This window comes from Notothenia coriiceps, unplaced genomic scaffold, assembly GCF_000735185.1.
Source record: "Notothenia coriiceps isolate Sejong01 unplaced genomic scaffold, NC01 NC01_scaffold00030210, whole genome shotgun sequence".
Lineage (NCBI taxonomy): Eukaryota > Metazoa > Chordata > Actinopteri > Perciformes > Nototheniidae > Notothenia > Notothenia coriiceps.
In genome coordinates, this window is record NW_011362911.1 from 246,463 (window position 1) to 251,309 (window position 4,847).

Genomic DNA, 4,847 nt, shown 5'->3' on the forward strand with positions numbered 1-4,847 from the left:
TACGTAACGAACTACGTACGACACTAACACGACACACACACACACACACACACACACACACACACACACACACACACACACACACACACACACACACACACACACACACACACACACACACACAAACACACATGAAGGCTGCTTGCATGTTTGGCATTCACATCACTGTTTTATGAAAATCTTAAATCTGCAAATGTCAACTTGGAATATTGAAATATAGTAGTATAGTACCTTTTTTTATGAATATACCAGCAATGAATTTGAATATTGTTTGATAAAAAATAAAACCAAGTGTTTTTTAGACGTAAATTAGCTTCTGCTGTTACTTCCACTGATCTGTGGATGAGCCTCAGAGGAAGAGCACATCTCTGTAAAACAGCAGGTGACTTTCCAGTCATCTGGATCATGTGCAGTATATGACAAGCCTGTAATTGGATCGGGCATTGGACCTTTGACCTTTGGCATATGACATCACCTTCAGGCTGTGTACGTGTGTGTCTCACAGTTCTCAGCATAAGAAGCCACAGCTTCGAACAACAAGTCTCAAAATATACAGAGTGACCAACAGAAACAGACATCCTTTAACAACCAATATAGGTAAACGCAAAATAAATTGGACAGTTGAGGCATTTTAAGGTTTGGTATTTTAAATTAAAAGACCACATTTTGGAAAAACTCCCCTTTCAAAAGTCATTTTAGTTAATTTTCGCAAAACATTTTTAAAAGACTTCAGTTAAAATGACATAACTGCTTTCTTACTGCAACTAAATTATCAGCTTAGAGAAACAAATGTGATTTCTTCTTGTTGTCACAAAATAATCGTAACTCCTATCTTCTGGCTTTTCGCGGAGACCTTCCACCTGCATCTCACAGCAGATGGAGTTTTTTTTCAGTTGGCTGTTAATTGTCAACTTTAGTCACATGGTAACAGGTGTTCGTAGAGAAAGATCATAACCTCTGTCTCTGCTTAAAGATGGTTGTCCGTGTCTGATGTGAATGACCTCTAAATGTGGGTGGAAGTCTCAAAAAGCAGCTAGTATGTGTTAAACTGCTCCCAAAGGTAAGTTCTCACATCCTTATACCTTTCATTTCTCAAACGACACTATTGCTGTTAAATAGTTTGGATGGCAGTTCATTTCTTTTTCACGGTGAAACCAAGTTCACTTTGTTTTGATATATTTTGTGACAAAGAAATCTCCCACTCAATATCCAATGAGCATGAATAATCCTGTTGCTACCCTCAGACACACCCTGAGGTCTTCATTAACAATGAGGGATGATAATAACGACAGTAGAAATGTAGACATTATCTTCTCCTATATTGCCTCTATTTCAACGTATAATCATTTGACTCCAATGAAAGTCTCAGCTATGACAACATACCTGCAGAAAGATGGCAGCCCTCCTTCCTCCATCTCGCCTCCGGGGCCACAGGCGGTCCTGGGACAGCTTAATGCTCCTCCACAGTGAGTTTGAGCCACTGGTTACAGTGTTTTAACTGCGGGATTAATGGGGTGGCAAGAGGGGCCATAAATTGATAATATAACCGCTGAACATACTTGCCAGGACAATTAAGATAATACAACTGGAAATGGAGGCCCCATGAATCGCCATGGTAAAGACCGATGGCTGCCTTACGATGATGCGCGCCCTTGAGGCCTTTGGCTGGAAATTGTCGTCTGTGTGTTTCCAGATATGAGCAGCGATAAACTTCTAACAATCACACCGGACTGCTATAAAGTAAAAATGGACATTTAGAAGATAAGTATGTCTGTGTAGTATTTAGGATAGCAATTCCCTGTTTTTAATGTAAATGTGTGATAATGTCATCACAGCACGTCATGCTATATGTCAAAAAATGTAAAAAAGGTTCAAAGAAAATGTCTCTTTTACATCGCCGGGAGTAATTTGTTCTGTAAAAACACCATCTACAGGCGTATGCATAGTTTATTACACTGGGGCTTGACATTTCAAATGCTATTACAGTGAGTGGAGTGTCCAAAGGTCAATGGTCGTGTCTGTCATTAGCTATGTAGCTGCTTCGCTGAGATGAAGAGCTTACGTGCTGAATGATCCGAACACAATTTGCTTAATACCTCTCATTTCATCAGGCTATATTTGAGCGTGGACATATACAATGGGTATGCCAGTCAATTTAAAGCAGAGTGAAGATGGGAAAACCCACCCACTGCCCGCTCTGAATAAAGAAATAGAAGTTTCAATGGCGTCATATTATTATAAGTTCACATTAAACTTGAAAAAAGGAAAATCAGCTGCACCTTAATCACAGAGAAAGAGGGGAGAGCGTCCCTTCAGGATCGTTACTCAACATCGGCCATGTTTTTGTGTTCCTGCCCCTGTCGCCCACTGCATAACGAGCATGCGGCGACAAGCGGGTATCAAAAACAAAGGCGTAATAAGAGAGTGAAAAATGATGCGGAGTGGTTGTAATGAAGATGAAAAGACTTGCTCTTATGCCTAATGAAGATACATGCCCGTGTTTCTCAGACACAGTACTAATTACAAGCTGGGTTTCCATTAATAGCTCATGAAATATTAAGTTCCATTAGCTAATAAAAGCAGGCTGCAAAATGAACGCAGGAGCATTGTGAGGCAGGTGGAGAGATACAGGTCCTCCTGGTTTTATTGCTGAGAGCAGATATGATGAAATGTGCCTCACTTAACACAGATCAAGACAGAATTGGTCTCTTTCCTGGTTATTACAAAAACAGAAATTGTCAAGAGATATTTGACATGTTTCCTTGTTAACTCATCCTTTTCCCTTTTCTCTGTTGCTCACTCGGAGTTCAATTATAATAAGAAGTTCATCATATTATACAAAGTAACACGAGTAGCTAAAACATTTAAATATATCCACTTTTCCACAATGTGTCTCAATTATCTCATAGCTTAAACATCCTTCATCCTTACTGATGATTTGGATTTTAAAAAGTTAAATCAATTAGAAGCCATAGCATTTAGCTATTATCTTTTATAGCTAAATGAAAATGAATTGCTTCCCTGCTTAAAGAATATCTTTATAAGTGAGCTCATTTGACCAAAGATAACACAGATACATCCTCCCCTATAGCCCTCTGGACCTGAATCCAAGAAGAAATTCAGGCAGAATTAGGGAATTAATCATTCACGGTTGGCCGGTAATGATACCGGGACATGGCGTTATTGGTAAATTACAATGAATGATCATAAAGCCTGGCCGCTCAGGGCCCTTCAGCTCCAAGGCCCCTACAAATGAGAACTGAAAAGACCCGTAGTCGGTGAGTATGGGCAGCCCTGCCAAGCGCCGGATTGATTTTCTTATTTTCGTGCCGGCAGCCTGGCTCTGAGGAATGACTTTTAATTCTGGCAGTGCATGATTAAGTCTGCTTGTGCTTACCGCCGGCCTGCTCGACTGGAAAAGTGGATGCAGCAGGAAAAGGAGGAGAGAGAGTGAGGGCTGAGATAGTGAGGAATGTGTGGAGGCTGGTGAGGCTTCTGTCTTAATGCGTGTCTGTTGTGTGTGTGTGTGTTTCTGTGTGTGTGTGTGTGTGTGTGTGTGTGTGTGTGTGTGTGTGTGTGTGTGTGTGTGTGTGTGTGAGGAGACAGATGGAGAGTAGGGCTAACACTCCTGCCAGCCGCCACTCGCACTCATCCAACCAGCAACCCACCCCTGGACGGCATAATCTGTCCAACCAATCAGACGAGCCCAGCTGCACAAGTGTCAGCCAATCAGAGAGCCTGCAGTTCAATTAGAGCATAATAAAGGGCCATTCATCATTCAATTAGGCATCTGTCACCGAGCCACAAAAGGGGGAAAAACTTGGAGATGAGAGAAAGGAAGAAAGGGTGGAGCAGAGACTAAGACTGGGTAAAGAGAAAGGGGGGAAAGGGAAATGGAAAGGAAATAAATAAACATATCTCCTGAATAAAAGGATGGATGGAAGAGAAAACGTAACAATAAGATGTGTAGAAAGGAGATTACAAAAAGAGAAAAAGAAAGTGAAAAATATAAAGGGTGTCTAGAAAGAAAACAAGGCGGGGGCTCATAATATTCATCTTGTTAATTACAGTGCCATTGCAGTGACATTGTTATGACTAACAGCCATCTCTGGTGTAATGAGGAGCAGAAGAAAAACACATCAGGACATCAGAGATATAGCGGGAAGATTATCTGCCTGTGATCGTGTTATAATAAAAACTTTCTCATCAACAATTTGAGAAAACGTGTTTCTGTAATCAGCCTCCAAAGACTTGCCCCATTATTTCAGGAGAAATACAGAAATACATTCTCCTTATAGAACAGCAGATAGAGACAGCGATAGCTATTCCCACCACTATTTGAACTTTAAAAACAAATCCTGCAGAGGCATCATCACAGAAAACAAACATTAAGAGCACTAATCAAGACAACTGGGTGCCTCTTTACCACACCAGTGGTATTGTTTATGTTGAACAAAAATGAAAAGCATTTCCTAGTTTAAAAGTGGATGTCTCCAATCGGCGTTGTGGTTCCATTGTTTGTTTTTTCTTTCATCATACAGAATACTTTGAGAGAGACTAAAACCCTTAGCACTGTTTACTCTGGAGGCACTGATTGTGTTGTAAGCCAAGAGATTTGCCTTCGGATCAAAACCATTTCTAACGTTAACAATAGCGTAGTGGATGCCAGTATTTTGAGTGACAGTTTTTTCTGTTTAATAGATGTTAAAATGACGTTATGGGATCTGTATAGAACCGTACAAATTATAATCGTGAATATATAGACATTTTTATTCATTGGGATAAACCCACACTTGCCAACCTTGAGACCTCAGAAATCGGGAGCATTTCAAAATGCAAAATGGGGG